The sequence below is a fragment of the Mytilus californianus genome, unplaced genomic scaffold (genome assembly GCF_021869535.1).
Source record: "Mytilus californianus isolate M0D057914Y unplaced genomic scaffold, xbMytCali1.0.p SCAF_1, whole genome shotgun sequence".
Lineage (NCBI taxonomy): Eukaryota > Metazoa > Mollusca > Bivalvia > Mytilida > Mytilidae > Mytilus > Mytilus californianus.
The window spans coordinates 106,393,959-106,405,013 of NW_026262581.1; the positions used below are offsets into that span (position 1 = coordinate 106,393,959).

The 11,055-nt window shown below is 31.7% G+C and overlaps 1 long non-coding RNA gene across 1 annotated transcript; it reads right to left on the reverse strand.

Annotated features, from left to right (window-relative positions):
• Positions 1 to 6,792: 6,792 nt before the first annotated feature.
• Positions 6,793 to 10,459, reverse strand: LOC127729440 (uncharacterized). The gene is made up of 3 exons (XR_007994625.1): positions 10,263 to 10,459; positions 7,285 to 7,353; positions 6,793 to 6,888 (listed from the first exon to the last, which is right to left on the reverse strand). It is a non-coding gene; the product is annotated as an uncharacterized LOC127729440 (long non-coding RNA).
• Between the last annotated feature and the right edge of the window lie 596 nt (positions 10,460 to 11,055).

Consider the following 11,055-nt stretch of genomic DNA (forward strand, 5'->3'; position numbering starts at 1 on the left):
AATAATCCTACACCCCCTGAGTCTTTCGGTTCATCACGATGAAATTGTTGTATATTAAGGCCTTTCCTTATATATCCGTTTATATGCAAATTGTCACTCGCAATAAGATGTGTCTTAATGACACTAATACTATCAGCATCTATTTTAGTCCTCAGTAACTTATTGTTAACAGTCCAACTACAAACGTTTATATGACCTAGTTTTATCGTTTCATTGGGCCGGGGTATACACTAACTGTGTTTGTTCGGAGCATCGACTTCGCTCTCTTCGGTATTAGGAAATGCAAAATATTATATGAAAACATCGAAAACTTCTAGAACATACGTTTAGGGTCAGTAATCAAACGTACTTGAAAATATCGGTGACGTATTTTCTTTATAAATGAAAATAATACTTTATATTATTTCGTGTTTCCGAAACGCCTTTCTGAATTTACCGTCCAGGAACGCTCAAAACCCAAATATTGGAAAGCCAATAATGCATAAACCTGAAACCGTAATAAACTATAAGACCAAAGGATAGACTAATTCATCTAAGCTCAACTTTGTCTGATGGAGTTGGAACGTTTGTTTTAGTTTTAAATAATTTATCAACTTATCGATGGAAAATTTCAGAAAAAAATATTTTACAAATCATTCAGTACCGAAGCACTGCCTATGATCTGATAATATTATAGGGGATTAATGATCCGACAGCATTGTAATCAGTGCTAGTAAATGAACATAACACTTTATATATTTACGTGTGTCATAAGAGCTTTTCTAGATATACCACCATCAGGAACACTCAAACACAAATATTTGAAAGCCGATGATGTTTTAGACCTGAAACCTGTTAACAACAATCCAGTAAAGATGGAAAAATAAACTGTAAGCCAAATTTTCTATGATTCTTTGATGTCGACCCAGTGCTAGTAATTGATAGTTACTTGCGTCAGAGGCGCTTTTCTAGATAAACCTACATCAAAAACACTCAAAACCCAAATATTGGAAGGCCAATGATGTACAAGACCTGAAACCTGTTAACAGCAATCCAGTAAAAATGGAAAATTAAACTATAAGCCAAATTTTCTATGATTCGTTGGTATCGACAAAGTGCTAGTAATTAAAAACAACATTTAATTTAGTTACTTGCGTCAGAGGCCCTTTTCTAGATATACCTCCATCAGGAATGCTCAAAACCAAAACATTTGAAAGCCAAGGATGTATAAAACCTGCAATCTGTTTACAGCATTTCAGTGAAAATGGGAAAATAACAGTAGAAAATTATTTATTGTATGCTTTGGAAGTTTTCACACCAATTACTATCACGTCTAATACTACTAAAATGTCAAAGCATGACAGCTCATACATGTGTTTGAAATACAACAATCTGCAAAAATGCGCTTTTTATATATTCCATGATTTGGTCTCTATTAAGTTAAAAAGAGAAGCAGAAAAAAAAAATATATATATTAACAGTTGGTTGCTGTCTGACATATTTGTTTTTTCGTTCATTGGTTTGTCATAAATCAGACCGTCGGTTTCTCGTTTCAATTGTTTCACATTTTTTCATGTCGGCGCCTTTTATACACGACTATACGGATTAGGTTGTTTTCATTGTTGAAGGCTATATTTTTACCTACAGATACTAACGTCATTTGAAATGTGTGGATAGTTTTACATTGGCAATTATACTACATCTTCTATTTTGTATATAAGATTCAGTCAAGTGTCGGAACTGTTGTTTTTCATCCGCCTGCACATTTAACAATTGCTCTGCTTTTTATATCAGTTACTTTCCATTGTATTTTGATATGAACAAAAGGAGAAGATATCGTTTGAACAAAAGCTTTAAATTTCCTTTTTTCAAGTCATTTTCTTTCTACTTTAAATACTTTTGTATAAGCCGTTCCTGCGTATTTTGAAGAAACAAACTTTATCAGACAAAATATATCTGCTCATGTACAACTTCAAACGATATAAAATGTTTTCAAAAAATTCATCAATTCATCTCAGAAAAAAAGTAAGAGACAAAACCATCATACCTAAATATCCACAATAAATACTTTGATATGTTTACAATCCTGTGTTTGTAATCATTCTTTTTATTTCGTCATTACCTAATGCTCGAGGCCAACATATTTGAATTAGTGAGATATATTCCTTCCCTTAAATAAAAAAGGTACATTTGTACCTATTGGGCAATCCCAGACAACATGGCGTAAACAGACTGACAGTTGGCCACAGACCACAATAGGGATCATTCGTAATATTTCTTCCTTGTCGGAAACGTTTTAATCACTTTGACGCTTGAATCGCATTACGTTGCACATGTTTACATTAGTAACCTCAATCGACACTCGCTAATTTCACCAAACTACATGTAAGCTTCACAATTGTTGTGTCCCCGGCTGCAATTATTCTGAAGGGGGACCACAGATTCCCAAAAGACCATGAAATTCTTTTAAAATGGAGAGAAGGCATCAAGAGAGTTGATCCACCTATCAAAAATATCTAGGGAAACCCGGCGGAAAATATTCGACCAAGTTTGCCATAACCAGCTGATAACCATGTCATGCCAGGAGATTATATAACAACAGGATTAGGTTATTATGTATTTATATTTTTCTTATATTAAATACAGTATTTAACCTCTTTGTTTTATTTTTTCTCGATTAAACAGCCCAATAATTTGACAGGTTATTATTTATTAAAATAGGGGGATGACACAGGGATGTATTTTATTCTTCAAATATACCCTCACACTTTGTAAGTTTTTTCCTAGTCTTCACATTTGTTCACCATTTTACCTTTGTTTGCATTGTAAATAAGAAATAATAATTATGTTGTGCACTTAATTATAGCAAGTGGAATATATTTCCCTGACAAAACAATGCATGAAAGGAAGAGAACTACATGTATTAGGAAATATGACAATCCCTATATTGCATTCTAAAAAAAAACATGGTACATATGAGCATAATTTTTCTATTTGTTTGTCGCAATAAAGTCTGAATTTTCTAAGGACTTTACATTAAACTTATGGCAAAAGCTGTCAGAACAATTTTTTTTTATTCTTCAAAGTTGGAAATCAAGAGTATTTTTGTGAGAAAAAAAACATCACACAGATCCCTGCATTAAACGCTTGTCCTTTATGAATGATAAGAAAAATTTCTGAACCTGCAGTTTATTAAATAACATGATGCTTTGTGTTTTCCTGTTTTAATATTTCAGAAGCCATCATGGATAACAGACTTTTTACCCAACCATGAAGTGATGGATGGGATACATCTTTATGTTTGAAATTAATTCATGGTTAAAATCCAAGTGGCTGCAAGTGCGAGGATCAATACTTCTGTCAGAACCAGATGTAAAAAAAAATTTGACAAAGGTGACAACAAATGGCCTGGCAAATAGTGGAATTATGGAACAGGATTTATTTACTAGCCAAGACAGTTCCTTATATTAACACACAAACTTTTCTGAAAGGGAAATTCCAACTAGATCAGAAGAAAGTAGTTTGTGATAGAAAAGTGTCGTCCAACCGAATTCACATTAAAAGAGTCCTTGTATTGTCTAAAAGTTACACAAGGGTAAAACTTAATGCCCCTCCTCCGCTGTGGCAGGGGAATAAAAAATCTGAAACAATTAATTCCACGTGGAAACTTCTAATTCAACTTGGTTCCAGAACTATCTGTGTTTGCTGTGTTCTTTCTAATTTCATAAAAATACATTGTAAATAAATATGCATATAACTTTGTTTAAACCTGTTTATTTACTTTTGACTTTAATTATTTATCCCTTGTAATTTTTTATTACTGTTTATTTGCATTCAGGTGTCACAGGTCAAATTTATTCGTTCATTGTGTGTTAATTTACGTTTTTTGAATGAGTTAAGCCTTCCAATTGATATTTTATAGTGTGTTTTTCTATGTTGTGATGTTATACTATTGTTTCAGAAAAGGGAGAAGGTTTGGTACCATTAAAACGTTTAATCCGCTGCAAATGTTTGCACCTGTCATAAGTCAGGAATCTGATTACAGTAGTTGTCTAGTTGTCGTCTGTTTATGTAGTTTATATGTGTTTCTCGTTTCTCGTTTTTATAAAGATGAGACCGTTGGTTTTTCCGTTTGAATGGTTTTAGACTAGTATTTTTTTGGGGCCCTTTATAGCTTGCTGTTCGGTGTGAGCCAATGCTCCGTGTTGAAGGCCGTACCTTGACCTATAATGGTTTACTTTTATAAATTGTAACTTGGATGGAGAGTTGTCTCATTGGCACTCATACCACATCTTCCCATATCTATATAAAAGATGAAATGGATTTACATGCAATTGATTTTATTATTTGTTCTAATGTGGTGCTGTTTCACCACTGCTTTCCCAGTTAGCACCAAAAAAAATAGATAAATGTAAAAAAAAAATTGTAGAAAAATATCAAAATTATGCAAAAATGTATGGCGTTAAAAATATTTTCAAAACATTTTCATGATTTTCATGATACTTTTAAAATGTTACTGAATTTTGACGACAATGTTTGTAAAATGTCTTATAAATGATTTGAATGTGTTTGTTAATCAAATATCCCTGAAACATTTTTAAAACATATAAAAATTCAGTTCTGCAGGATAAAATGTTTTGAAAAAGTTCAAAAAATATTTTTTAACAAAATGTTTTAATAATCTTCATATTCTCAAAAAATCATTAAAAATTCATTTAAATTTTATACGAAATATCATTATAAAAATGTTTTCTAACATAATCTTTCAAGTCTTTTTATAAAATATTCAGAAACATATAAACAATGTTTAATATCAGAGACATATTTAGGAGTGGGGTGCCTGGGTCCCCCTGTATGGCCCTTATGAAGCTACATTTATGGTTAATCCAGATTTTTTTATTACTCTCAAAACTTTGTCTAGTTTGGGGCCTGATGACCCCTTTTTATGCCCCCGCAACTGAAAGTTAGGGGGCATATTATTTTACCCTGGTCTGTCCGTCCGTCCCATTATGGGTATATAGTTATTCAGCACAACTCCTCCTACAGTTAGAATCCTAAGAAGTTTTCACTTTGCTGTCTGTTTGTACATATATTGAAGATGTGTATGTGGTTACTAGGGTTTTGATTTTTATTAATATTTGCTCTTTTGGGAGATAGTTGAACTTTGTCATTTTTGGGGTATAAGCGGTTAAATGTTATAGTTATTTTAAAATAACACTTTGCATCTACGGGGGCATCAATTGTGTCTCCCAGACACAATAATATCTCAAAGAAAAGGAGGGGGGGGATCACTTTATCTAGATTCAAAATCCTGGATCCACATACTGATCTTTACCCCACATCTCCTTTTACATTTGTCTGCATGCTGTTGATGCCGGCTTACTCTACATATATTTTGTCTATTTTTGTCGGGTTGATGTCTCATTGACAAACCCCAATATTTCCTGTCTTAGATATCAATTTTATTGAATAGTCCATTTTTTTGTATTTTGCACTGAACACATATGAAATAGAAGATGTGGTATGATTGCCAATAAAACAACTCTCCACAAGAGACCAAATGACACAGAAATAATTACAACTATAGGTCACCGTACAGCCTTCAACAATGAACAAAGCCCATACCGCATAATTTGTTCACTTACATAGAGGTATTAATTTTTATACGACCACAAACAATTTTTTGGGATCGTATAATGGTATGATGTCGTCGTCGTCAGAAGACACATTGGTTTCCGGACAATAACTTTAGTTTAAGTGAATGGATCTTTATGAAATTTTTTAAGAAGGTTCAATACCACAAAAGGAAGGTTGGGATTGATTTTGGGGATGATGGTCCCTACCGTTTATGAATTAGGGGCCCAAAAAGGGGCCCAAAACAAGCATTTTTCTAGTTTCAGGATAATAACTTGTGTATAAGTATTTCGATTGCTCTGAAATTGTACCACAATGTTTAATACCACAAGTAGAAGGTTGAGATTCATTTTAGGGGTTATAGGGCCAACAGTTTAGGAATTAAGGGCCAAAAACAAGCATTTTTCTAGTTTCCAGACAATAACTTGTGTGTAAGTATGGATCTCTCTGACATTGTACCATAAGGTTCCATATAACAAAGGGAAGGCTGGGATTGAGTTTGGGGTTAATTGCCTCAAACATGTAGGAATTAGGGGCCAAAAACAAGCATTTTTCTAGTTTCCAGACAATAACTTGTGTGTAAGTGTATGGATCTCTCTGAAATTGTACTACAAGGTTCCATACTACAAAGGAAAGGCTGGGATTGAGTTTTGGGGTTATTGCTCCAAAGGAGGTTTCAAAAAGTTGGGGGGGGGGGGGATTTTTTTTCACAATTTTTTTTAAGGGATTCATATTTTTTATCAAAATTTTTTAAATTTCGAATTTTTGAAAAGTTTCAAGAAGAAATCTTTAATTGCACAGTATTGCGCAATGGATTTATAAGATCTTTGGCCACATTTATTTTGTGTCAGAAACCTATATTATGTCAAAAATTTGATTACAATCCAAATTCAGACAGTATCAAGCTTGAATATTGTGTCCAAATTTGCCACAACTGTTCAGGGTTCGACCTCTGCGGTCGTATCAGGCTGCGCTCAGCAAAGCATTTTATTTCAGATTGTAAATATCCTCATGCATTTCATTTGGTCCAGCATTGAACAAATTTTTTCTTGGAAGTGTTTTTTTATCTTTTGTTTGATCATGTGTAGCATCTGTCATTTTCTGTCTGAACAGCTTTTCGATGGTTTTCTTTGCTGTCTTGGTCAACTATACACAAGATACAATGTAACAACAATAAGAAATGCAAAAATTTTATTTAATTTTGTCATTTCACTGTTCTTTTTCAATTTTTCTTTTGTTCCATTCTTTTTATTTCTCTTTGACTTCTGCTGGCTTCTGTAAAGAAAATGTTAACAAATTAGTCCTGTTGTTTAGTGAGTAAACTAGTGGAGATAATTTAAATTTCATCAAATTACACAAGAAAATTTTATTTTAATCCAGTCTGGTTTCATAAAAATTTATATTGAAAAGCGACATCTAATCAGTGTGGCTGGATTCGGAAGATATACATGTACATCTGTGGAGTTTCAGGTGTATTATTATCATACGAGTCTGTAACGGTAGAGTTCACTGGTACTAAAATAAAACTGTACAGTACCATTTTCCCAACTGAGATTAGGACTTGTAACCTTTACTTGGTATTACAAAAAATCAACTCTCTTAATGGTAATTGTATATTTTAACACAAATACATTTTTGTGATATAGATTGCGGCTATAAAAGGATAAATACCTTCACACAATCTGCTCCTCCAGAATGTTTTGAATCTAAGCTTATAAATTTTGGCTCTTCTAATTGATTCTATAAAAGATAAAAAAGTCAAAATATTAAATAAAATACAGTCAAGAAAAAATCACATTGTACTAGTCAGCTACAAAGGTCACAACATTCAAAAATGAAAGAAAATTCAAACAAGAAAACTAATGGCTAGATTTTAAATTATAAAATAAGACAATAAAAAAACAAATATATATGTATATATATAAGAAATTAACCAACTATAACTACTAAATTAAAGGCTCCTGACTAGGATTGACACATTAACAATTATCTATACTTACAAAAAATTTATCTGGCCTGGCCTTGAAGGGCTAGCGATTAATCACAGGCACTTGTCTCAGAAAAAAATTTCCTATAACACGTGTTATATTAAGGTATATAGGAAATTTTTTTCTGAGACAACTGCCTGTGCGATTAATCATGAAAACTGTATAATGAATATATTGTCTTTCATGGTTACAAATATCTACCAGTAGAAAATGTCTGCAATATTTCACTATTTTATATTGCTTTACTAACTAATACATTGTTGATGATGCTGAAAACAGCATACCTAATATATGCTATGTCTTGCTTTTGGACTCTGTCAAAGCAAGACAAAAAGGAAAGAAATCAATGATTCAAGTTCAAATATATTGATTGATTGTTGGAATCTTAATGTCCAGTGACAAATATTTAATGCATGTTCCAGCCAAAGTTTAATTAAACAAGCTAAGGAATGGTTTGAATTTTTTTAAAACATGTAGGTAAAGATTTTTTAAAGTACTATTACATAGATTAAATTCTGCTTGCCATGAAATATTTGAAAAACAAGATATCATGTGGATTTAATGGTATAACTAATGAAATTTTGAAAAATTCTTGTATGCTGAATGTTGGGCATGATATGTATATAAAATTATAAAACACTACTTTTTTCTTAAAAATTAATAAAAATTTTCTCTCTAGCAAGAAGTTCTTATTGGAGAGAAAATTTATTTAACCCATATTCAAAGGAAGACGTTTTAATAGCCCTTTCAAACAACAGAGGTATAACCCTTTTTACTAGTTTAGGAACATTTTTTTCTAGAGTATAATAGTTTAGAAAACTATTTAGAATCTTATAAGATTATCTGCCAAGAACAGATAGGATTCAAAAAGGACATAGAACTACATGTATAGGGACCACATTTCTAAGTTTAAAAAATATTTAGTTGGGTTTAGTTTTCATAATTATGTTCTAATCAATTTTGCAGAATTTGAAATTATTCCATATTTAAATAATTCCTTGTTTGAACTTGAATTGCAAATAGATCTTCATTATAGATGTACATATCTTTTAAAATTTCCAAAAATGGCCCCATCATGTTATATGTAAAAAGTTTGCAGAGAAGGGCCTTTATATTTTTTTTACATTGTCTTTTTTTTTTAAGTTGATGAAGCTGGGACATATTAAAAGATTTAAAGCTTAAAAATGTAGAATCATGTCTTGTTTAAAAGTGGTATTGGGAGGATTTAATACTTTCCTTGTGTAATTGTCCCATTTTCAAAAGTGATAAATTGTTTATATATAAACATACTAGCCGATTAAAAAAAAAAAAAAATTGTTAAGATATATTATTTATTCAAATGTTCTCTTATATCCTTGAGGCATCGTCCCCTGGTATCAACTGCATTCAAGTTACCTATGATGCTTCCTTGTTTGCTTTTGATACAGGTAGGAAAGAGACATTTACACACATTGTACATGCCTATGGCCAATAAGGTATCGCCCCCTGGTGTCAGCTGCCTTTAGGAAACCATAATGCTTTCCTATTTGCTGCTGACACAGGATGAGTCATGGACATGCTTAATTTCTACTTTCTTTTTGGCTAATTATTATATGTTTAATTGATCCAACTTTTTGTGTACTATACATATATGGATATCTATTTTTCTTTTTTTTTCTTTTTGGGCTGCTTGTTTGTTATCTATATCAACCACACTTGCAATAAAATGCATTAGTATTAAAAAAAAAAACATACTATAGATTCTTTATCTACGTATTCTTTAAGAACTTAAATAGTTCTCGTTTAACTTTTTTTTTTTTTATCTCATTGTTTGTATTGTATTATGAAAAATTATTGATGTTGTAATGTTTATGCCCTTTGGGGCCCATAATTGGAAATAAAATATCTTATCTTATCTTATCTTATCTTATAACTGGGACTAATAGACTATTAGTATAATAGTCCCAGTATATAACAAGTTAAATTTAATTTTCCCTTGCCCAGTCTGCATGGTCTGTATCACATTTCATGGCCAACAGATAATATCTGTATAGAACCCCTATTCTTAATTATTATTATACAAAATCATTTAAATGTATCCTAGAAAGTTTAATTATATATTCATGACTATTTATATGTTCAGTGGGGTTTTTATTTTTTTTTTTTTTTTTTCTAACTTGGGGTACCGTGATGATGTATTTGTCACTTGGTATTTCACACTAAATATTTCATATAAAATTGCATTTCAAAAGATTATTTAGGGGACATTTCTGATTTGATTTTATGCAACTTGGTACCAACAGCAGAATAATTATTTGTTTATTTTCATTTTCTTCTGAGATAAACATAAATATTATTGTCTATTATAAACAATCTTGCTATATATTTATATTTCAACCAAATTAAATTGTAAAAAGTAGTATATGTGTTCACATCAGGAGAAAATAAAAACAACTGATGACAGAGCTATGACAAAACAAACAAATACTCTTTATATATAATTCAGCGTTTTTCAACACATTATTTGTAAAAATACAACCATAAATGCCTCCAATACACGTCTTTTTATATGAAATATATAGCCCAAAAATGTAGGTGACGAAAGCTTTTTGGCAATGTACTGTAACGGCGTTTCCGCTTATAATAGAAGAAATCTCAATATTTTTTAAATACATCGTTTACCTTTCTATAAGATCTATATTTCTGTCTCTTGTGACAGCTCCACGTAACATTAGTTCTGGAACAGACCAGGTATTGTAATCATCGGATGCCATTGTTTACGTTGTAAATACAGATGCAAGCGTTTTACGTGATTGAAGCGTTCAAGTAACCACTTATGGAACCGCAGCGCCGCCACGCGTGAAAAGTCGTGAATGATTCCTATTAAATTCCTCTATTAGTTCTTTATAACGTTTTGTTTCATTAAAAAAATAGTACTAGTCCAAAAATATATCCAAAATTCAGAAAGATTGAACCAATCACTGTTACAAATTTAGCCAATACACATCCATACCCCTATGGACAAGTCAAGAGATGTTCCGAAAACTGTAAATATCACCTTTTTGCACCTGGCCTACTCACTCTTTCCATATCAAAATCAGTTAAAATACAACATCCAAAAGTTTATTTCACCTCTCTTCTTTCATTTCCACCCCAAAAAAACCTATGAAATGAGTGAGGAAGGGAAAATAAAAAAATTAAGAAAAAATACACTCTAATTAAAGGGATCTATATTCGTGGATAACGAAAAGCGGGGTCATTAATTGTGGTCTTAGGCCAGTTAAATGACCTGTCCCATATAAATAACAGTCCACATAACCCTACACAATAAACAATTGATCAACATGAACCTACCAAAACGCCGCAATTGAACTCAAATGCCCCGAAAAGGCACGCATTTGTTCCTGTTCAACTGGTGATAACATTGGGCATTTCATCCTTCTTAATTCTAATCTTAAATTATCATCTAATATGA